Source organism: Manis javanica, chromosome 13 (assembly GCF_040802235.1).
Source record: "Manis javanica isolate MJ-LG chromosome 13, MJ_LKY, whole genome shotgun sequence".
Taxonomy (NCBI): domain Eukaryota; kingdom Metazoa; phylum Chordata; class Mammalia; order Pholidota; family Manidae; genus Manis; species Manis javanica.
This window is the reverse complement of record NC_133168.1, coordinates 64,133,419-64,158,912: the sequence shown is the minus strand read 5'-3', so window position 1 is coordinate 64,158,912 and position 25,494 is coordinate 64,133,419. Positions and strand designations below refer to the sequence as shown.

At 37.3% G+C, this 25,494-nt stretch overlaps 1 long non-coding RNA gene across 6 annotated transcripts in view; it reads left to right on the top strand.

Moving 5' to 3' along the window:
* The window catches only part of LOC108402963 (uncharacterized), a 261,901-nt gene that overhangs the window by 15,249 nt on the left and 221,158 nt on the right, over window positions 1–25,494 (top strand). For all 6 annotated transcript variants that reach the window (XR_012124306.1, XR_001854574.3, XR_012124305.1 and 3 more), the window contains one exon: window positions 2,707–2,821. This is a non-coding gene — a long non-coding RNA (uncharacterized lncRNA). The remainder of the gene's footprint in view (window positions 1–2,706; window positions 2,822–25,494) is intronic.

The window sequence follows — 25,494 nt, the reverse complement described above, 5'->3', positions numbered from 1 at the left end:
TCAGTTGCAGCAGCTAGAACTGCAAAATGTTGAATTGGACAACACTGGGCTATAAACATCCATGATTCCTATTTGAATAGCTTAAAGATTTCATTGTATGACAGTTGATTCAGTGAGATCCTATGTGAGATGAAGGTGGAAAATCCTTAATTCGGAAGAGTCCATCGTCTACAAAGATCCACCATTAGCTATTGTAAAATCTCTGTATCAGTATTTGAGAATCAATATTGGCAATAAACTTTGAAGAACATTTCTTTCTGTGTCTATCTCCATAAACATAAACATGTGCACACATACCTGCACATAGAGGACACATGGCAGAATCAGAGAGAGTAGTGACTGTATAGATATTCACATTTTATTTCTACTTTAGTGCACTGGAATTGCAAAAGAATAATTATATATATATTTTGAAATTTTACCCTTTTTAAAGAAGTGCTTGAAAGAAAAACTTTCCTTTGTTGAGAATAAAGAGTATGTTCAAGGGATAGATATTAGCCATTACCTCTTGGGGTTTACCCTTCACTTGAACAAATGACTACATTTGCATAACCAGGTACTAAAATAATTCTCACATTAGAGCAACCATTATTTACCTGCCATGCTACATGACAAAACAGTTTCTGAGTGATTTCATAATTATGCTTTCTTGATGCTGTGCCTTTGGCTTCCAGAAGACAGCCCTGCCAATCTAATGCATATTTTTATATTATTTTTATGCATAAGCAAAGACTAAAAAATAGGTGATTTTTAAAAGGGTGTCATTTCATTGTGTCATCCTTAGTAAAATTATAACTCCACAATGGATATCATAAAAACACTTTTGGTAGGACAATGTTCTATAGCCATATCATACTCTTTTCTGCAAATACCACAAGTGTCTGGATCAGTGACAGAATCTGAAAGAAAAAAAGTACCCTAAAGCCTTTGGAATCTTGCCATCAGATCTGTTTTTCTCAATAAAAAAATGCAAGATCACATACGATTTTATTTTTAAATAAAAGGAATTTTTATCCATAAAAAGTTTCTGTTTTCCCCTTGCCAGCATTGGAGACATAGCTGGGAAGAAAGTAAAGTTTGTCTTTACAGCATCTGCTTACCTTTCTTTTCCTTTTGGATAGTTACTTTCTGTTTCTAAGATTTTTATGAATCCGTGCTCTCTTTTTGGAATGCATCTGATAATCTCATTTCCACTTAGATGGTCATATATGAGAGTATGTTGTCTTCCTGACAGGAAATATGTTTTTAAGTCAAAGGATTAACTCTAATGGCTGAATATTGAACATCAGGAAACAGGAGACAATTTTGGAGAGATCATTTCCCAGTGCCTCAGAAATAATAAAATGAATACATGTTAGAGTATGCTTTTATCTATTTTAAGTCTTCCCATAAAATACATATTGTTGGTAGTATTAGAAAAAGAATCTGGGTTGGCTGAATCTTCTATTTAATACATTCTGGTAGTTAAATATTTTGATATTGCCTTTTTGTTATATTTATTTTTGCTAATATCATTATCACAATTTTAAAGTTCAGATTTTGACCTGTGGTGATTTAGAATTAACTTGAATTTAATTAAAAGCAAGGTAGCTGGAATATTTTATTTCAATATTTTGGTTTTTCAAACCTCCAAAAACTTAGAGTCACTAAAGCACCTCCTAAACATTAAGTTATATGAATAATAATAATAACAAAAATATTTATTGAGCACTTTCAAGGTACCAGATATTGTGTTAAATTCTTTTTGTAGACTGTGTTTTTTAATGTTTGCAAGAACCCTGTGTGGTAGGAACTGACTCTTCAGAAGCTGAGACTGGGAGAGCCCCAAGTTGGTTTAACACTCAAAGCTTGTGAGTGGCAGACTCAGAATTTGAGCCTGATTCGGATTTAGTCCACAATCCTTCACTCCTAATCATTCCACTCTAGATCTAATTACATGCCATGCCCATTCTTATAAAATGCCAACTGCATACCAGACACTGCCCACAGATCCTTACGTACCTTTCCCTCCTCATTTAGTCATCTTTAGGTGGCCTGCAAAATTTTGCAAAGCTTAGAAGTAGCAGAGCCAGTTCTCCAGTCCAGGTCTTTTGACTTCAGTTGAGCAGTGTTTCTATCACATGAAGTTAATCTCTCTATAAAGCCAACTATGATATAAAGTAGGAAGAAATCTAGAGGTGGGATCTTTGGTGACAACTTACCCAGAAAATCCTCAGTTTGAATTCCCTTTAAAGCAAAGAGAAGTACATAATTCTCACTACTTTGCACTCACTGAGTACGGCATTAACTTAAAATCATAATGGAACTTTATGGTTGTCATGAGTAATTTCTATGGTAAATGATATCTGGCCTGTATTTTGTAGCACATTAGAAGAGGTTTTTTGGTTTTAGTTGCTTGATGGAACTCACAAAATAAACCCTTCATTGATCGAATGATTTACTTAACATTAAGGTTTAGCTGTTTAGGGTATTATGAATAATGGATGAGGAGCAGGAATGTTCTTGTGTAATGGCACAATGAGTGAGAGGTTGTGTTTCAATGAAAGGAAGAAAGGATTTAAGGAAAAAAATATAATTTTCTTGTCTAAGAAACTAGGTGAATATAGCCCTAGAGAGAGAAGACAAATATAACAGGAGCAGACTGGTAACCAGAGATATGGTCTCTACCTTTTCTTTTCATTTTGCCTCCTTCCCTCCCTTCTTCAGAAAGAGACCGCTCATCCACCCCAATCGTTCTCAAGCAGGAGTCTCCGTACTACGCTGTGCTCTACAGTAATCACCTTCTCCATCAGCCATTGCCAAGCCTTGAGAACTCTCAAAGGTAAAACTCATGGGGTGGAGGACCCTCTTTATGGGAAAGGAAGAGAGAAAGCACTTCCTCTGTATCTGAGTGATCTGTGGTGATATGATTAATCAGGTTAATTATATTCCATGACACACTGATTTTAAAATGATCACACTTTCTAATAACGCAGTTTGCAATGCAACGCCCATTGTTTTAATTTCCTAGGGCTGCAGTAGCAAAGTACCAGAAACTGGGTGGTTTAAAATAGCAGAAGTTATTCTCTCACAGTACTAGAAGCCAGAAGTCTGAAATCAGACTGACTGCATCAGGCCCTCCTCTCTCTAAAGGCTCTAGGGAAAAAATCCTCCCTTGCCTTTTCCAGCTTCTGGTGGTCCCCGGAAATCCTCAGCAGTCTTTGGCCTGTAGCTACACAACTCAGATCTCTGCCTTGGTTTTCATATGTTCATATGGCCTTAATCCCTTTGTCTCTATTCTTTTCTTCTTATGGAGACACCAGTCATTGGATTTAGGGACCACCATAATCCCCTCTGACTATCTTACTAAGTACATTGCAAAGACTGTTATTTCCAAATAAGGTCACAATATGAGGCTTCATGAGGACATGAATTTGGGGGGAAGACTATCAACCCACCGCAGATTGTTAGTCTATGTCAGGCATCGGCCTGTCACTCAGGACACAATGATGAGCAAACACCACATGGTTCCTGCCCTCAGGGATGTTACAACCTAACATGGAGATCAGGTATATCAAATAAAAGTCTCAGGAGTGCAAAGTATGGTGAAGGACCTGTGCTCTCAGAGAGCAGAGAGCAGGGGAAATTGATTATGTCAAGAAGTTGTAGAAGTCTTCCTGAATAGTAAGGTTTGAGCTGAAATATAAATGATGAATGGGGGATAGATAAGTAGATGAAGAGGGGAGAAAAGAGAGTTCCAGAAAGAGGACATAGCAGTGTTCCTATGGTGGAAAGGAACCAAAATACAACCACTGAAGCTGGTATTTCTCATACTTTATAATATTAAAATCAAAATATGCCCAAACCCTCATCTTTAAATATAGTACAGGTATACCCCAAAGATCCAGTTCACTGCAGTAAAGTGAATACTGCAATAAAGCAAGTCAAGTAAGTTGTTTTGTTTCCCAGTGCATATAAAAGTATGTTTATACTATACTATACTGTAGACTGTTAAGTATGCAATAGCATTATGTCTAAAAAACAATATCATACCTTAATTAACATTTTATCATTAAATATAACCATCATCTGAGCTTTCTACAGTCATAATCACTGATCACAGATCACCAGAGTAAGTATAATAATAATTAGAAAGTTTGCAATATTGTGAAAATTACCAAATGTGACAGAGACACACGTGAACAAATGCTGTTGGAAAAATGGCACCAATAGACTTGCTTTTTGTAAGGTTGGCACAAACCTTCAATTTGTGAGAAAATGCAATATCTGCAAACCACAATTGAAAGGAAAGTGAAAACGAAGTATGCCTGTACACTACTGAAAGAAGACAGAGTCCTTGGAGACATGTCTGACTCTTGGTTTAGTGTAGGAAATATACTAGATATCTATCTTGTTATACCAAAGAGTAAGGAAATCAATAGACTATTGGAGTTGTGTCAAAAGGACATAGGGACCAACTTGAAGAGGCTATTAGCCACAAAAGGAACAATTTGAGTATCAATAGGAAATTATTGAAGTAGACTGAAACACACCATGTTGAAATCAATGAATATCAACTGGAATTGAAAAACTCACTTTTAAAACCTTGGTGGCTGCTAGGGTACCAACTCATAATTCTAAAAACTAGTGAATCAGAGGGAAGAATCAAGCCCTTGCTTCTATTGCCTGTATGACCTGTCATCAGGATAACCGGAAAGCTGATGAAGATTTCTGACCATAGTCTATGTCAGCTAATTGATGACAAACAAATGATAGACTATCACCATTTTTTAAACCCCTCATGAAATAATGGGCCCAGGTGTTGATCATCAATGGCCATTAGTATTACTAAAAGAGAGACAGCTGAATATTATGTACCTCTTCTAACTACTCCAAATTTCAACCTGAATTAAATCATGCTTATAGGTCTAACTACAGTTTACAGGAACATGTTAAGTGACATGATAGAAATGCAGTCAGCAAAATCTTGAAATATGATGAACTCTGCAGGAATAAATTATCTGGTTTCTTTAACAAATGAATTGCGAGTAGAAAAAATGAGGGAGGAAGGACCTATCAATTAAAAGAGAAAAAAGACCTATCTAACAAATGCAATATATGGATCTTGTTCGGAGCCATATCCAAGCCAACTCAGCAGTAAAAACAAACTAACACACATGTATCATGCCATAGGAGAATTTCAAACACAATCTGGATATTTGCTGATATCAGAGAATATTTCTTTTGGGGGCAAAGATAATGATATTTTGATTATGTTTAAAAAAGAGTCCTTATCTTTTTGAAAGACATACTGAAATGTTTATGAATGAAATAATATAATGGCGAAGATGTGCCTCAAAATATTCCCATTGTTGTGAGGAAGGGAGGAAGCAGATGGCAGATAAGACAAAACAAGCAAAGCCCTGAGTTGAAGGGTTTTGTAGCTGGGTAACAGGTGCACGGGGAAATCATATTCCACTCTTTTTTGTATTCTCTGCTTTCATCAATGAAAAGTAAAAGGAGGGGGGGAAAAACCCAAGAAATAGAAAAGAACACTGCTCTGTGAATTCCCGCTTCTCTTCTGAGCCATCATAAAGGTTTTTGTGCTGGGCTCTGGGTAGTGCTGGCTTCCCGTAGAGTGGTCACCAAAGTAATAACTCTGTTGTGTCTCCAGGCAGGGAACATGGTAGTTATGAGGTCAGGATCCCTTCAGGTCTTTTAAGTGTTTGAATTGCTCATACTACAGGAAAATATGAAAGATGACCACCCCAGAAAACTGAAGAAAGCTGTGTGCCTTTATCTTTTTTAAACCTTTTTAAAGGAAACATGCTTTCTAAAGGAAAGATGAACCCAACAGAGTATGTGAATGGCATACTTAAAAAAGGGAGACCATACTTCTTTTTTCCCTAAGCATAATAAGTTTAAACTAAAAACTCAGCAATTTAAACAATAACTACTTGAGTCTTTTTTTTTTTTGAGAGGGCATCTCTCATATTTATTGATCAAATGGTTGTTAACAACAATAAAATTCTGTATAGGGGACTCAATGCACAATCATTAATCAACCCCAAGCCTAATTCTCAACAGTCTCCAATCTTCTGAAGCATAACGAACAAGTTCTTACATGGTGAACAAATTCTTACATAGTGAATAAGTTCTTACATGGTGAACAGTGCAAGGGCAGTCATCACAGAAACTTTTGGTTTTGATCACGCATTATGAACTATAAACAATCAGGTCAAATATGAATATTCGTTTGATTTTTATACTTGATTTATATGTGAATCCCACATTTCTCCCTTATTATTATTATTATTATTATTATTTTTAATAAAATGCTGAAGTGGTAGGTAGATGCAAGATAAAGGTAGAAAACATCTACTTGAGTCTTTTTAAGAAACATATTTTGTATACACACTGCCTTTGAGTGAAAAACATCACTTTGTTTAGAACATTGCTTTATCACTTTGAATTTTTTTTTAACTGAAATTGCTACTTGAAACTTTAGTCAGGATAGAGCTGATGCATTTGTACTTAAATCACTTGAGGTCCTTTCATATTGTCTGATGACCCTGTAAGAAGTTAGATTTGTTGTCATTTTAGTCTATCAGAAATACCTCTCAGTGAAAAAAAATTTCCTATGGATTATATATAGTGCTTATAGGAACAGGAGAGGAGGTGAAAATACCAATATCTCCTCATGATTACATTAAGCACACATGTGGCAACCATAAAAGTAAACAAAATTATAAATGTCTTTATCAAGTTATACTATCAGTTAGTATGCCTTAATAAAGTACAACTCATGAAAATCAGTCAGGAAAATAAACATGCTGACAAACCCACATTTATTCCAGCTTTAAACTTTCTCTTGAGCTCTAAAATGACAAATTGACTTCTGGACATTTCCACCTGGATGACCTTCTCACAAACAACTGGCAATCAATAAGCTTAATTGAGTCCAATTCAACATTTATTTATTGAACCCCTTCCAGGAGATGTGTTAGAAGCTAGAGACACAAAGATAACTAAGATCAAGCCTCAGATCCAAAGAGGTCACACATAAAAAAAACACAACTAATTTTTCACCAAAACTTTTACTTTCTTCTGAGTTCCATGTCTTAGTTGATGGCAACACACAGTCCCCAAAGCTAGAAACATCTGAATCATATCTGACACATTTTCCCTTACAACTGGCATTTAATCCATTTCCAAGTCTTTTTGATTCTACTTCTAAAAATTCTCTGATTCTGTACCCTCTCCAGCAGTCTGCTGTTACTGATCAGCTTTACACTTTGTTGTCTTTCTCCTGGACTGTTGCAATAGCGTCCTAATTGCTTTCTCTGCTTTCAAACTGTCCCCTCTCCACCCTGCCCACCCATCCCCCTTCACCTCCAAAGTTGCTTCAAGAAATCAAAGATCAGATCGTATCCATCTCTCTTATTATAACCATTTCTAAAGGCACTGTGCACTATTGGAATCTCCAAAACTCTCCTCAAGGGCCACTCACAACCCTACAGAAGACAAGCAGGTGATATAAGAGAGAGGAGAGTGCCAAGCAGAAGGCTATGAACACCCCTCACCCTATCTGAAAGGTGCAAAACTACTCAGTTTCAGCCCTGTCGGGGTGCTGGAGGGATGGGCTTAGTTTTGCCAAAACTTTTATTTATTTTTTTGTCAGAAGCTAGAAATCCTGATTTTTATTGAAATCCCTCCAAAATATGAGCCAGTATTTTAAAACCACTTTGCAAGACAAACTATGTTTGTGAGCCAGTTGGTGACCCCCATGTTTTTGCTTTGAACTTCTCATCATTTGTTAGTATGGTAAACTCCTATTAGGACACAGATCAAATGTCCCTTAATCTGTGAATATCCTTCTGTAATCCTAATTGCACTTTACAGCTCAGTAGTCTAACCTTCCACAAACCTTGACTGAGCTTGAATTTAATAATAAAAAAAGTACAACATGCTTAATTCACACAATAGATTCTTTAACAATTTCACCTGATGATGCTTAACAGAGAGAAACAAATCTTGTGTCAATGTCAGATAGAAAAACAAGAGTTTAGAATAGAGAAAAGAGTGAATTGATTTCAAACATTCTCTTCTTCACCAAATGCACTACAATGGAAAATAGTATGTATGAAAAGAAAGCAAAGAGACATAACTGTTAATATCTATACTTATAAACAAAGAGGATTTCGTCATCCAGCAGAACTGGCACAAAGTGGGGGCAAAGTGCAAGGCATGGGCAGATTAATCTCATGGCTCCTGGTGAGGACTAATGTGCCTTTGGAGTAGAGGAGGCCAAATGCGTTCAGTTCAATATGGCAAACCACAGCTAGGTTCACTGCTCTAGCGGGCCAGAGAGGAGCAATTACAAATATTTCGGACATAAAAAGACTGAGATTTTTCTGCCAATGACTCAACAAAAATTTAGCAAAAGTTGTTTGTTAAAGAAAAGTGAACCCAGAAGTTAGTCATGGGCTATAGAAAACAATGAGCACAGAAATAAAAAAAGTATGTTGGTTGATGTAACTATTTAATATAAAAAAATTGAAACCCTTAAAACTGAGATAGTGGGAACAACTTTGATTTTCTTTAGGTAGCTAAGGAACAGTCAAGGGGAGAGTAGAAGTACATAATAATTGTTGATATTATTTAAAAAATATAGATATGCCTGATAAAATTGAATAGTTAGCAATTAAAATAGAGATGTGAGCTATAGTTTCTATATTAACAGAAGAAAAATGAGGAATATAAAAATACTGTGTATGCAATGGCAGTAAAGAAGAGAAAAAGATGATAAACATAAAATACAAAATAAAATGGCTCTTGGAAGTTCAACTGCATTAATATTCATAATAGATTCATTAAGTTGACCAAAGTCTTTTGTTTGCTAGAGATTTTTTAAAGTCCAGCTGTTTGCTCTTTATGAGATATCCTTAAAACAAATTGCATAAAAAGAGATAGATCATGAAAATACCAACCTAAAGAAAGCAGGCCTAATAATAATATCAGACAAAAACAGAATTTAAGGCAAACCCATTAATAGTTAAACAGAATGACTTGAAAAGATGATAAAACGAATATTCCACCAAGAACATCACATTATAAATTATACACATCTAACAACATAGTCTTGGGCAGCATAAGATGTAAATTGATTTAAAAGAAAATATTTGAGTTTTGAACCAATATAGAGACTCATATAATCCACACCCCAATCAAGATGCAGAATATATCCATCAGTCCCAAAAGTTGTTGTGTACCCCGTCACAGGCAACTGCTACTCTCCCAACCTCACTGGCAACTACTGTTTTGATTTCTATCACCATAGATTAGGTTGGTGTTTTCTTTCCTGATCTTGAAATTCATATAAATGGAATTTTGCAGTATCTATTCTTCTGCTTCTGCCTTTTTTTGCTCAACATGTTTTTGAGAATCATTCAAGTTGCTTTTTTATATCAGGAGTTTGTTACTTTTTATTGCTGATTTGTGTGCCATTGTTGACTATACCACAATTTAAGTATTTGCCCATTGAACATTTAGACTATTCCTAGATTGGGGATATTGTAAATAAAGCTGCTGTAAACATTTCATACAAAAAATAATTAATTAATAAAAGGGGATATTGACAAACATACACTCATACTGGATTATTGTTATATATACAATTAGAAACAGATTAAGCATGACAAAAATAAATGAAGATTAGAAAATCTGAGCAACACATTTGGCAAGGTTGGTCCATATAGCTGACTACACCAATATGTACATAAATCTTGCACCCAGTATTAGAGAATATGCATTCTTTTCAAGTTTCTATTGAATATTTACAAAAACTGACCATGAATCAAGTCATAGTACAAAGGACTCTCTACAAAGTTTAAAAAATTGATATCACAGAGACTGGATTTCTAAATGTATTGCAATTAGCTTAGAAACAAGAGAAGATAACTTTAAAAATTTATTTGGAAACGAACTTCATTTTTAAATTGTGTAGAGATTAGAAAGGAAATTACAATAAAAATTATAAAATATTTAGAAATGAACTACATTTCTTAGATCTTTTCTATATGTAGTAATAATGCAGCTACATTTTGTGAACTTTTCTTTTTTTGCTTTTAAATTTTCAAAAGCTTTGACCTATTTAGAAATAGGTCATGGTAGAGCATGAAGTTCATGGTAGAGCTTTTAATTATTTTTCAAATGACTATTTTTTAATTGTACCAACACCATTTATTGATTATAAGTGTAATATTTTATATGCACTATTTTCACATCTTTTATCAAACTCTTTGTTATGCTTTCTTATAAAACAGTACCAAATTAATTTAACATTAAAGGTCTGTGGTAAGTTTTAATAGGTAAGTTTCACCTTATTATTCTGTGTAAGAATTTTCTGGAATGTGTATTTTACCTGATTAACTTTAATATTATTTTGTAAAATTTCAAAAAATTATAAAAGTAAGTTTTAAATTTGCATGAATTTTTTATATAAATTTAAGATAATTGATATTTTTACAATACTGCACCTTCCCTCTAAGAACAAGAGCTGTATTTTTCTTTTTTTTAATTTTGGTACCATTAATGTATAATTACATGAGTAACATTAGGGTTACTAGACTCCCCCAGTTATCAAGTCCCCACCACATACCCATGACAGTCACTGCCCATCAGCCTAGTAAGATGTTATAGAATCACTATTTGTCTTCTCTGTGTTGTACTGCCCTCCCCGTGCCCCACCACCACCACATTATGTGTGCTGATCGTAATACCCCCTTTTCCCCTTTATCCCTCCCTTCCCACCCATCCTCCCTAGTCCCTTTCCCTTTGGTAACTGTTAGTCCCTTCTTGAGTTCTGTGATTCTGCTGCTGTTTTGTACCTTCAGTTTTCGCTTTGTTCTTATACTCCACAGATGAGTGAAATCATTTGATACTTGTCTTTCTCCACCTGGCTTATTTCACTGAGCATAATACCATCTAGCTCCATCCATGTTGTTGCAAATGGTAGGACCTGTTTTTTTTTATAGCTGAGTAATAGTCCATTGTGTATATGTACCACATCTTTATCCATTCATCTACTGATGGACATTTAGGTTGCTTCCATATCTTGACTATTGTAAATAGTGCTGTGATAAACATAGGGGTGCATCTGTCTTTTTCAAACTGGAGTGCTTCATTCTTAGAGTAAATTCCTAAAAGTGGAATTCCTGGGTCAAATGGTATTTATATTTTGAGCATTTTGAGGAACCTCCATACTGCTTTCCACAATGGTTGAACTAATTTACATTCCCACCAGCAGTGTAGGAGGGTTCCCCTTTCTCTACATCCTCGCCAACATTTGTTGTTGTTTGTCTTTTGGTTGGTGACCATCCTAACTGGTGTGAGGTGATATCTCATTGTGGTTTTAATTTGCATTTCTCTGATGATTAGCGATGTGGAGCATCTTTTCATGTGCCTGTTGGCCATCTGAATTTCTTCTTTGGAGAAGTGTCTGTTCAGATCCTCTGCCCATTTTTTAATTGGATTATTTGATTTTTGTTTGTTGAGGTGCATGAGCTCTTTATATATTTTGGATTTCAATCCTTTATCAGATATATCATTTATGAATATATTCTCCCATACTGTAGGATGCCTAAGAGCTGTATTCTGATGAAACATTTTGATGTTTTTCTCATATAGGTCTTCTGTAGTTCTTGTTAACTGATTCCTAGACAGTTTCTCTTTTTGGTCGCTATTAGTAATTACATCCTTTCTCTTATTATATATTCTCCTTTTATTTTTGTTTACATTTAGACAAACAATGAATCCATTATACACTGATTTTATAAGTAGTCATGTTATTGAATTATTCTCTAATTGTTTATTAATCTTTTACAGCTCTCTTGGATTTTCAGTTCTCTTCAGCTTTCCAGGCTTAAAACAATCCTATTTGAAAATACTGAAAAATTTTCCTTGTATCTTATATCTTAGCTTTTATTTCATGTTCTTCCCTTGAAGAACTTAACTTCTTTGACTAGTTAACTGCAAAAAAAAAATGTTACATTAAGTTAAATCATAGTGGTGGTGGTGGGATCTCTCTTTCACTCCTGATTTTAGTGAGAATGCTTCTACTTTTTCACCATTGAGCACCTCACCCAATCAATAATTAAAGAAAGTAAGGAAGCATAATAATTAGAAAATAGAAAATACAGTCACAAAATTAAGCTAAAATGTATCTAGTATATCAATACATATAAACAGTATAAAACTCTCTCATTGTAAATTGGTTTTCAGTTTGGATGAAAAATCTAAATGTGCTGTACAAAAGATACATTCAAAACAAAAAGTAATTCAGAAAGATTAAATAGGCAGACAAGGAAATAGGGCCTAAATGGTACACAAAAAGAAGGTGGAGTTATGATAGTAACATCAGTTCAAGGCAAAGCGGTTAAATAAGACAAGGAAATGTCTTTTAAGAATAATCAAGGGTAAAACTCCACAAATGGATGTGACTGTTTTAAACTTCATGCAGTAGATACCAAAATGAGAAACCAAAACTGATGCCTCGCCCAGCCATCGCTGTGAGGTGTACATCCTGTACCATCATCAGAGGAAAAATAACCCTTCAGTCTGAGAAAGCCACAAAAAAAGAACAGAGTCCCCTCCAGACATAAAGCCTCGAGGCCCTTTCCTGTGAAAGTTGCTGACGCCATGAGCAAGAGATGATGATCCCTGACATCTGAAGATATGGAGCAATTCTTGCAGATCAGATAGTCATGCAAGGGAAAATAGCCTTTAACCACCCGTGGCAATAATGTACAGCAAAACTATAACTTTGAGTTTTTTGATCCTTTAAATGTTGGCTACATCTTTTATTCAAGAAACCCAGTTTCCCCAAAGGCTGGCCTCTGCTATAAACATTGTAGATGACTATAGATGCTTAATGCTCAAATTTTTCGTTGAATTTTCCTTTATTTCAACACCAAGGCCTATCAAGCTTAAAAAATAGAAAATGTAATAGAAACACATTTAGACAGAAATGGACAAATGTGTTCATAAATGGAGAAAAACACAAGGACAGTAATGTTAACTCACCTTTTTGGACCCAGGACATATTAGGCAGACAAAAAAAAATTTTTTTAAGATATATAACATTTGAAAAATATATGTATACCCCCCAAAAAACAGAATATAACTGTATTTCTTACTCACCAACTTTGTCACTGTTAATTGCCCTTGAATAAAGGTGAAGATATTAGTGAGCTTAAACCACCTTCTGCCTTTAACTGCACATTTTGTTTGTACTATTATTGTTAAACTGATAAATTCTAGCATTTTCCTCCATAATCATTTTTCCATATATTTACTTATTGCTCATTACTAATCCCTCTGTTATGGATTCTCTGATCTCTTGTTTGAGTGTCAAGCAGTTTCCTGTTTTTCAAGAAACTATTGTGACTTTCTCATTCCCCTAAATTCTCTGGTTTTTAAAAGTATATGTTGGAGGCTGACTAGTGTGGTTGATGAGAGTTCAGGCTCTGTAGGCAGATCTCTTAGGTTTCAATTCTAGTTTTGTCACTATGTAACCTTGAGGAAGTAACTGTTTTCACATTTCCTTACCCTTAGAAGAGGGACATATATTCAAAATATGTGCTGTTTATTCTGCTTTTTGGCCTCACTGCATGCCTGCCCCAGATCTGGGGCCCTGCTCTGTCTCCTGTACCCCAGGAAACTAACCGCTGCTTTCTGCAGCGTCTGGCTCCCTGCTGGCGGTCTTCCAGCTTGGTTGGGCCAGTGGGGAGCTTGCAGGAAACCAGATGGGGGTGTGGAACGAGGTGGCTATTTTTTCCTTGCTTTCTCCCTGCTGCACGTCTTCTGAGGAGAGCCCCTGAGGAAGGGCACTCCTTTCAGCTCCAGCTCTAACTGGACTCTGATAGCACTGCTTCCTTCTCTCCTTCCCCAGCCCCCAGGGCAGTAATGGTATTGCAATGTTCTGTTCTCTGGTATCTCAGCAGACTGTGTCTCTTCATTTGAAAATTTCTGGAGTGACCTGTGTTGCCTGCCGGGATCCTGACCAGTACCAGGAATGGCCCTAGGGGTGGAATTCTCAGACTGGGATGCTAATATACTAAGCAAATTCATGGATGACCTCCGTGTTTGGGAACCCGGGACACAAGCAGTAAGTGGCATGCTGTTGGCATTGTGATCATCCCAGTTACTCTCCTAGTGGTGTCAGCTGGACAGCTAGTGAAGGCAAGACTTTGGAAGATCACTGGGCTGATGTACTCCTTGATATTATGACAATACTGATGACAAACATTGCAGGGAATGTAACCTATTATTGACTGGGCCAGAGAGCATATATAAGAATACATAAATTGCTTTACCTTCAGTTCAAGACAAAAGTGGAGAACTAGAAAGATTCTATGGACGCCTTAAGAAGATTCCTTATTGCCCATAACTGCAGAACAGACATGAATAATGATCAGACCTTAAATCTAATTGCTCAGTTGCAGAATCACAACTCTAGTTATGCATGCAACCTTTGAAAGTCTCTTGTGGTAAGGTTAGAATGTTGGTTGAGAAGGAAGGACTTCAGATAAAGACATTTGGGCAGGCACTTTGAATTTCCAAATCACCCTGGACCTCTCTGGCTATTGCAAATAATCCCTCTTCCCCTCTCTCAGAAAATCACCCTTTCTTTCACTGAGATCTTTCAATGATGTTTCCTGAGGCAGTTGCCTTGCCAGCGAATGCTTATTCTTCTAGGCCCAGCCACAAGGCTCATAGGAGAGTTAAATCACAGCATGGCACAGGGGACAGCTGTACATTCCCTATCCAGGGAGAGATAGTAAATAGGCCAAAGGAGCAAAAAAGGAAGTGCTTTTCTCATTTCTTTTAGATAGGCCAAAGCCTGGACAGTACTTAAGAAAATGGATTCTAAGAGTTTAGACCAGCAATTGGCAAATTTTGGCTTATGGACCAATGGCCCACTACCAATTTTTGTATGGCATGCACACTACGAATGATTTTATCTCATATGATAATTATACAAAATTCATATTCAATGTCCATAAACAAAGCTTTATTGGAATGTAGCCCTGACAATTTGTCTCTGGGTGCTTTGGGGCTACAAGGTAAGTAATCCTTGACAGAGACTGGCTCTCACATTGGAAACTAATTACTCTCTGTTCCCTGTTTCATAACCTGGAGATAATAGTTGGAAGTGCTGCCACTGAATCAGGAGTCCAATTTTAATGAGGATAAGGGGGTCCTGGTTAGGCAGAGGCCAGGTTGTGGTGCTTAACTATCAAAGACAGGAGCACTTTCTATAATAGGTAGGGTCAGAGTGGTCCACTGTTTTGACTCACTGGAATCTGTGATGGTGGGTCTATAGGATGAAATGGATGTGTAGGCTACTAAGATATGAATAAAGCTATAAGATTTTGTAGGCAGAAATGTGATTAGGCTCTCCACAGTGGGAATTCACAGGCTATCATCAACTTTAGACTTAAGCCATTTCAGAACTGGTAGGGTTGATTGAGGGGAAGCTGGGTCGCTGTGGAAAGTAACATAGCAGCAGATGTATATTGTAAATCTTTCTTTAAGCCTTCCCCACATGCTATTTTATAGGATGACTATGCAATAGGGAAGGGAATTTTCCAGACCTCGCATATGTTATAAGATGCTGACTCTGGGTTGAGGCTGATCACAAAGTACCCAACATGCCATTGTGGCTTCCTAGTCAGTGTGCAGGCTTATGGATGGTAGATAAATGGAGCACTTTTTTTTTACAAGTTACTATTACAAAAACATTTTTTTTCAAACACATGCAGAAGTAGACAGAATGGTTATAATGAACTCCATGTACTCATCCTCCAGCTTCACAATTATCAACGTTTTACCTATATTGCTTTATCTCACCATACTAACACTTTCCCTCGCCCCTGAGAGATCTCTAAAAATTTCCTGATATCACATCATCTAGAAATACTTCAGTGGACCTCCAAGAGAAAAGGACTTTTTCTTTTTAATGTACCCACAATATTTTTTATCACATCTAAGAAAAGTACAATTCCTTAATATTGTCTAGTCCATAGTTCCATGTTTAAATTTCACCAATTGTGTATTTTTTTAAAATGACTTTTTCAGATGATTTGGTTGAATCAGTACCTAAATAAATTCCATACATTATACTTTGTTGATGTCTCAAGCCTCTTTTATTCATAATGGTTCCCCCTCACTACTTTTCATATTTGGTGAAGAAACTAGATCATTAGTTTTATAGAATTTCCCTCATTCCAAATTATATTTTCATCATATAATTTAACTTAGTTTCCCTTCCCTCTCCAACTGCCTTTACCTTGCCAAAATAGTAAACCAAGAGAAGAGCCACTTCCCTGGGGGAATCTGCGGAGATTAGGACACATTTCCATTTAATTTACTCGTATGGTTGGCCCAAAAGCTAGATGGATCTTTGAGAATCACAACGGGTTATCATAAGCTTGAATCATGCATCATTGCTGCTGCTCTTCGGATACGTTATCTTTCCTGGAGCTGACCCTGGTTCATAGCTACTGGTCTATCAAAAAAATTCCTATATCCAACAGTAAAATCAGAAGCAATTTCCAATTTTTGTGGCAGGGCCTAGTATATACTCTTAATGGACTATGTCAACTCTTCTACTTTCTGTTGTACTAGAGGCTCCTTGATCATCTTATTGATCATCCCACAGAGCATTATACTGATTTATTACATCAGTGACACTTTGATAATCAGATCTGGTGAGAAAAATAGACTTGCCCACTTTAGTAAGGCTTTTGTGTGTCTTTGGGTGGGAAAAAAAACCATGAAAATTTAAGGATCTGTCATGTTGGTGAGTTGCTAGAATTCTAATGGCCTGGAATCTAGCAGGATACTGCCTTCCAAAATGAAAGTCACTCTATTACACCTTAAACTGCATACCACAAATAATTTTTGGTGGGCCTCTTTGGATTTTACAGGCACTATGTTATCACGTTTGTGCATGCCATTCTAATACACTTACAGACTTGCTCATAAGGCTGCTGTTTTGAGTAGAGAGCTTTATAGAAGTGTCAAACTGTGGGCCAAGCTGCCTTACCATAGACCTAATGATTCTTGATGTGCACATGGCTTTGCATATGCCTCAGTAGAAGGATCATTGTGTATCCTACTATTTTAGAGTCAAGCTCTGACCTTTTCTGCTGTCAATATTATCTGTGTGAGAAGCAGTTTCTGTTGTGCTATGGAATCCTTGAAGAGAAGGAAAAGCTGGCTTTGCAGCACCAAGTGACTATGAGATCTAAGAAACTCATAATGGTCTGGTATTTTCTGATCTACCACATCATAAATTCCATGACAGCAATCCACTGTTAATTACAAATGGGTCTGGGTCTGAGAAGTACCAAAAGGCACAAGTAAATTTGATGAACAGGTGACTCAGACCCTCAGAGTATCATCATCTCCTTCACCACACTAAGGCTTCATGGACACCTGTCTATGAACACCTAACAGAAGAGGAAAAATTGAAAGCCTGGTTTACATGTTAATGTGTATAATATACTGGCACCAGATAGTAGTGGACAGTTAAAATATTTTTAGCAACTAAAGAGCGTCTCTATGGTCACTGGTGAAGGGGAGCTTCCTAGTGGGCAGAACATTAGCAGTTTATCTAATGGGCTACTGTCCTTCAAAAGAAAGGCTGCCTGAAATATGGCTTTGCATTGTCTCATGGGATTGATAACAGACTGGCTGATGGATCAGCATGTTAGAAAGAAAGGACTGGAAGGCTGGTGACAAGAAGACCTGGAAAGAGTGAATGCCAATCCAGGGCAGTCTCAGTAATGAAGTAGCAAGGTGACCTGTGCTATAGGTTTCAGCTCCTTTTACCAACACCACAGGGCTTGCTCAAAAGATGTACTTACAAAGACATTAGAGTTGGAAGTTACGCACAGCTTTCACAGCATAGACACCCCCTTACCAAGGCTCATCTGACTACTGCTATTGCTGAGTGTCCAACCCATCTACAGCACAGGCAAAAATGTTGTCCCCGATATGGCCCCATTCTTAAGGGGAGTCAGCCGACAACCAGTGATAAGTTGAACACGTTGATTTCTTACCATCATGGAGAGGGAAGCTCTCCTCACAGGATTCATATTGTAGTTATGGATTTGTCTTCCATTCCCACAGTTTTTCTGTTATCCCTGCCATCTGCTATTATGGGGCTCCCAAAATATTATGATGTTCCTTACAACATCATCTTCAACCAAGAAACTCATTTCATAGTAACATAAATATGGCAGTGAGCTCAGGCTCATGGAATTTACTGGTCCTCCCACTTGCTCATGATCTGATAGGACAGTAGAATATATAAAAAAAGCATAAATGAAGGCTGAGTTACAGTGTCACCTTGAAGACAATGTTCAGTGATGTTTTAGTGCTTCCCTATAGGAAGTAACCTATGCTTCCTCTCAGTTATGTTTCTGCCATTCCTCCATAGCCAGAATATATAACCTAGGAACCGAGAAGTATAGTTATGCATGACTGTTGCATCTAATAATCCAAAATTTCTGCTTCCCATTTCTTCAACATTGGTCTTGGCGAGGTGGGAGTCCTGTTACCTAAGGGAAGGGTGCTTCCATTAGATTATATAGTTTTGTTGCATTAAATTAGAATGATTTCTGGCCATTTTAGGTTCTCCAAGGTAGTGAAGTGATAGGCCGTGGTGCCTGATACCTATTACCAAAAGGAAACCGGGGAACTATTATACAAGGGGATAGGGAGAGCTAGGTCTGAAATGGAGTCAACTGAGACACCTATAGCTCTTACCACCACATTTGTTTGTCATCCTGCTAAACTGTAAGCTCCATGAGGGTGGGACTGTGTCCATATTGTTCATGACTGTACCACTGGTCCCTATAGGTTAGTAGTTGCTTAATAAATATTTGATGAGTGAATGGATGCACAGTGGTGGTTCTGTCAACTGCGGGTTAAGATTCTATAGTCTGTAGTCTGTGTCTATACCTAGGTCCCTTTACCTTCTACCTGTTTGACTTAGCACTTGTGACCTGAACCTTTCCCTGCATTAGCCTCCTCACTTGTACGGGGCCTATGACTACAGGCTCCAGTCTCTCACTCACAATCCAAAATCCAGAATTCTCACAAACCCTTCAGATTTTGTATGTTTAGCACAAACTCATTTAGGGGCCAAACTTGACCTGATTTGAGTTGATTTGAGCTGTTTGAGGAGTTAACTTTTCAGATTTGTGTGAATATTCACAGATTTAACTGAAAAAATATTAACTGTTTTGAATATAGGGTGCTTCTCCAGGATCTATGGTTTTTATGTCTTATGTGACATATATATCTTATTCTCTTTCTAAAATCTGAAAAAGAATCTGAATTTTAAGACATTTGGCTCCAAGGTTTTTGAATATGGAATTGTGTACCAGTAACGATACCTACCTTATGGGTTATTATGTGGATTCAATAAATTAATATGTGTAAAGTGCTTAGTGCCTACCCCTCAGTAATAAATATTAGCTGTCATTAGTATAATAAGACATACAGTTTCCTCTGACACTGTCGGAGTAAGAACTTTTTTTTCAAGATCTAATTTTTTATTTTAGTATCATTAATATACAATCATGTGAGCAACATTGTGGTTATTAGATTCCCCCCATTATCAAGACCCCACCACATACCCATTACAGTCACTGTCCATCAGCATAGTAAGATGCTACAGAGTCACTACTTGTCTTCTTTGTGCAATACTGCCTTCCCCTTGATGCCCACTATGTTATGTGTGCTAATTCTAATGCCCCTTCTTCTGCTTATCCCTCTCTTCCCACCCATCCTCCCCAGTTCATTTCCCTTTGGTAGCTGTTAGTCTATTCTTGGGTTCTGTGAGTCTGCTGCTGTTTGTTCCTTCAGTTTTTGCTTTATTCTTATGCTCCAAAGATGAGTGAATTTATTTGGTACTTGTCTTTCTCTGTCTGGCTTATTTCACTGAGCATAATACCCTCTAGCTCCATCCATGTTGTTGCAAATGGTAGGATTTGTTTTCTTCTTATGGCTGAATAATATTTCATTGTGTATATGTACCACATCTTCTTTATCCATTCATCTACTGATGGACACTTAGGTTGCTTCCATTTCTTGGCTATTGTAAATAGTGCTGCGATAAACGTAGGGGTGCATATGTTTTTTTCAAATTGGGCTTCTGTATTTTTAGGGTAAATTCCTAGGAGTGGAATTCCTGGGTCAAATGGTATTTCTATTTTGAGTTTTTAGAGGAACCCCCATACTGCTTTCCACAATGGTTAAACTAATTTACATTCCCACCAGCAGTGTAGGAAGATTCCCCTTTCTCCACAACCTCACCAACACTTGTTGTTGTTTGTCTTTTGGATGGTGGTAGATTGCTTTAGGCAGGATGGCCATTTTGACAATATTAATTCTTCCTATCCATGAGCTCAGGATGTGTTTCCATTTATTTGTATCTTCTTTAATTTCTCTCATGTGTGTCTTGTAGTTTTCAAAGTATAGGTCTTTCACTTCCTTGGTTCAGTTTATCCCCAGGTATTTTATTCTTTTTGATGCATTTGTGAATGGAATTATTTTCCTGATTTCTCCTTCTGCTAGTTCATCATTAGAGTATAGGAATGCAACAGATTTAGTGTATTAATTTTGTACCCTGCAACTTTGCTGAATTCGGATATTAGATCTAGTAGTTTTGGAGTGGATTCTTTAGGGTTTTTTATGTACAATATCATGTCATCTGCAAACAAGGACAATTCAACTTCTTCCTTGCCAATTGGGATGCCTTTTATTTCTTTGTGCTGTCTGATTGCTGCGACTAGGACCTCCAGAACTATGTTGAATAAAAGTGGGGTGAGTGAGGCCTCCTTGTCTTGTTCCCAATCTAAAAGGAAAAGCTTTCAGCTTCTCACTGTTAAGTATAATGTTGGCTATGGGTTTGTCATTTATGGCCATTATTATGTTGAGGTACTTACCCTCTATACCCATTCTGTTGAGAGATTTTTTTTTTATTATGAATGGATGTTGAAATATGTTGAATGATTTTTCAGCATCTGTGGAGATGATCATGTGGTTTTTGCCCTTTTTGTTGATGTGGTGGATGATGTTGGTGGATTTTCAAATGTTGTACCATCCTTACATACCTGGAATAAATTCTACTTGATCATGATGGATGATCTTTTTGATGTTATTTCAAATTCGGTTTCCTAATATTTTGTTGAGTATTTTTGCATCTATGTTCATCAGGGATATTGGTCTGTAATTTTCTTTTTTTGTTGTGTCTTTGCCTGCTTTTGGTATTGGAGTGATGTTGGCTTCATGGAATATGTTTGGGAGTATTCCTTTCTCTTCTATTTTCTGGAAAAGATGGGTATTAGGTCTTCACTAAATGTTTGATAAAATTCAGCAGTGAAATCATCTGGTCCAGGTGTTTTGTTTTTAGGTAGTTTTTTCATTACCAGTTCAATTTCCTTGCTGGTAATTGCTCTATTCAGATTTTCTGTTTCTTCCTGGGTCAGCCTTGGAAGGTTATATTTTCTGGAAAGTTGTCCATTTTTTTCTAGGTTGTCCAGTTTTTTAGTATTTAATTTTTCATAGTACTCTCTCATAATTCTTTGTATTTCTGTGGTGTCTGTAGTGATTTTTCCTTTCTCATTTCTGATTCTGTTTATGTGTGTAGACTCTCTTTTATTCTTGGTAAGTCTGCCTAGGGTTTATCTATCTTGTTTATTTTCTCAAAGAACCAGCTCCTGCTTTCATTAATTCTTTCTATTGTTTTATTCTTCTCGATATTATTTACTTCTGCTCTAATCTTTATTATGTCCCTCCTTCAACTGACGTTGGATCTCATTTGTTCTTCTTTTGCTAGATTCATTAATTGTGAGTTTAGACTGTTCAGTTGGGATTGTTCTTTTCTGGTGTAGGCCTGTATTGCAATATACTTCCTTCTTAGCATGGCCTTTGCGGCATCCCACAGATTTTGCAGTGTTGAATTATTTTTTGTCATTTGTCTCCACATATTGCTTGATCTCTGTTTTTATTTGGTCATTGATCCATTGATTATTTAGGAGCATGTTATTAAGCTTCCATGTGTTTGTGGGCTTTTTCATTTTCTTTGTGTAATTTATTTCTTGTTTCATACCTTTGTGATCTGAGAAGCTAGTTGGTACAATTTCAGTCTTTTTCAATTTACTGAGGCTCTTTTTGTGGCCTAGTATATGATCTATTCTTGAAAATGTCCCATGTGCACTTGAGAAGAATGTGTATCCTATTGCTTTTGGATGGAGTGTTCTGTAGATGTCCATTAGGTCCATCTGTTCTAATTCGTTGTTCAGTGCCTTTGTCTCCTTATTTATTTTCTCTCTGGTTGATCTGTCCTTTAGAGTGAGTGGAGTCTTGAAGTCTCCTAAAATGAATGCATTGCACTCTATTTCACCCTTTAATTCTGTTAGTATATGTTTCACATATGTAGGTGATCCTGTGTTGGGTGCATAGGTATTTATAATGCTTATATCCTCTTATTGGACTGACCCCTTTATCATTATGTAATGTCCTTCTTTGTCTATTGTTACTTTTTTTGTTTTGAAATCTATTTTGTCTGACACAAGTACTGCAACTCCTGTTTTTCTCTCTCTATTGTTTGCATGAAATATCTTTTTTCATCCCTTCACTTTCAGTCTGTGTATGTCTTTGGGTTTGAAGTGAGTCTCTTGTAGGCAGCATAGACAAGTCTTGTTTTTTTATCCATTCAATGACTCTGTGTCTTTTGATTCATGTATTCAGACCACTTACATTTAGGGTGATTATCTATAGCAATGTACTTAATGCCATTGCAGGATTTAGATTTGTGATTACCAAAGGTTCAAAGGGAATTCCTTTACTATGTAACAGTCTAATTTAACTCATTTAATATGCTATTACAAACACAATCTAAAGGTTCTCCTCTTTTTCCTCCTTTTATTCTTCTTTCATTCTTTATATATTAGGTATCATATACTATACTCTTTGTCTATCCCTTGATTGCCTTTGGGCGAATTTGATTTGATATTGCATCTGCTTAGCAATTAATTGTTCTACTTTCTTTACTGTGGTTTTATTTCCCCTGGTGACAGCTATTTGGCTTTTAGGAACACTTCCATCTATAGCAGTCCCTCCAAAATTCACTGTAGAGGTGGTTTGTGGGAGATAAATAGCTTTTGCTTATTTGAAAATTGTTTAATCCCTCTTTCAAATTTAAATGACAATCTTTCTGGGTAGAGTAGTCTTGGTTTGATGCCCTTCTGTTTCATTGCATTAAATATATCATGCCACTCCCTTCTGGCCTATAGATTTCTGTTGAGAAGTCTGCTGATAGCCTAATGGGTTTTCCTTCGTATGTAATCTTTTCTCTCTCTCTAGCTGCTTTTAAACATCTGTCCTTATCCTTGATCTTAGCCATTTTAATTATTATATGTCTTGGTGTTATCTTCCTTTTGTCCCTTGTGTTGGGAGATCTGTGCACTGCACCTTCATGGCCTGAGAAACTATCACGTTCCCTAGATTGGGGAAGTTTTCAGAAAGTACCTCCTCAAAGACACTTTCTATCCCCTTTCCACTCTCTTCTTTTTCTGGTACCTCTATAATGCGAATATTGTTCTGTTTGGATTGGTCACACAGTTCTCTCAATTTTCTTTCATTCTTAGAGATCCTTTTTAATCTCTGTGCCTCAGCTTCGTTGTATTCCTCTTCTCTAATTTCTATTCCATTTACCGTCTCTTCTACTATATCTAATCTGCTTTTAAATTCCTCCATTATATGTTTCATTTCAAATATGGAATTTCCTAGTGATTGAATCTCTGTCCTAAATTCGTCCCTGAGTTCTTGAATATTTTGCTGTATCTCCATGAGCATGTTTATGATTTTTATTTTGAACTCTCTTTCAGGAAGATTGGTGAGTTCAGTTTCATTTGGCTCTTCTTATAGTTTTTGCAAGATTTTTGTTTGAACCAGGTTCCTTTGACATTTCATGTTTGTATGTTTCTCCCTCTAGTGTCCAGAAGCTTTAGTCTCTGGAGTGCAAAGCCTGTGGAGTGATGTCAGGGGTTTCTGGGGAATGGCACTGGTGCCTGTGAGGAGGAAAGAGCTGTTTCCTGCTTCCCACCTGCAGTGCCTGTCTACACTGTCAGAAGCAGTAGGCTAAGCACACAGGTGTAAACCTGTGTGCTTTGTTTCTATAGCTGCCATAGGTGGGGCCTCCCCCTGGCTGGCCTGATGCCAGAGCAGGGACTGCTGGTTTGCAAGCAGGTGCCGGCAGGCCAAACAGAAAGCACAGTAGGCTTTGCATCACAGTAGGGGAACTCAGATCTGAGTAGCCAGCCAGGGGGTGGAACACCTGAAGCTCCTGAAAATTCTCAACCTGCTGGGCAGAGTGCGCCCAGCCAGCCTTGTCCACCTATCCCTTTTCCCATGCAGCAAGCTCCATGCAAACCCCACCACTTCAGCAGCCCTCTTGCTGCTAGGAAGCCGCTCAGACCTCCTGCCTTTCCTTTGTCCCAGAGCGGCCGGATGTGGATCCCTGTCCTCCACAGATAGCTGGAATCTCAGTTTCTCCATGTATTCCACCTGTCTTAGCTTTCCAGTCCCACTAATCCCCAGAGCACCATGCAGTGTCAGTTTGTGCTCCCATAGAAGATCTCCAGGGCTGGGTGTTCAGCAGTTCTAGGTTTCCACCCTCTCCCTGCTCCATTTCTCTTCCACCTGCTGGTGGGCTGGGTTGGGGGAAGGGCTTGGGTCCCACTGGATCAAGGCTTTGGTACGTTACCCTGTTTCATGAGGTCTGCTCTGTTCTCCAGGTATATGCAGTCTGGTGCAGCCTTCTTACCTGTTGCTCTTTTAAGATTAGTTGTATTAACTATATTTTCATAATTTATGTAGTTTTGGGAAGAGCTCTCTGTCTCACCTCTCATGCCACCATCTTGAATCCTCCAAGTAAGAACTTTTTAACTCTTTTCTCATCATATTTGAGACCATTTTGTATCTCCTAGAAGTTATCATGGATCTGGGTTAAGTGTACTATTTTTATTTTCTGTTGTGAGAGGGACAGGTTAGAGGTGGGCAGCTCATTTGGACTGTGGGAAGCTAAGTTTCCTGATCCTGGTTCTGCTCTCACTACTCCTTTTTGGTCCAAAATCTCCCAACTGTGTGAGGTCATGTCCCAGGCCTGGGGAAACACCTAACTTAGGGTGGATCCTGGAAACTGCTTTTTGCAGACAGGTGGTATCTTCTTCATCTGCTTCCCCCCAACTGTTGTTCATACTATGAAAAAATAACATACTCAGGGACTGGACCTACAGCCTCATTGTCTGATGAGAAAGAGATGGCACTTTTCCTGGTTTCTTTGTGACTTTTTCACCCTGGGCTTCTTGCACCTTCAAAGAAGCTTATTTTATGTTTCTCCTGTTCATATTTTCTTTGTTTTTTGTCTTCTGT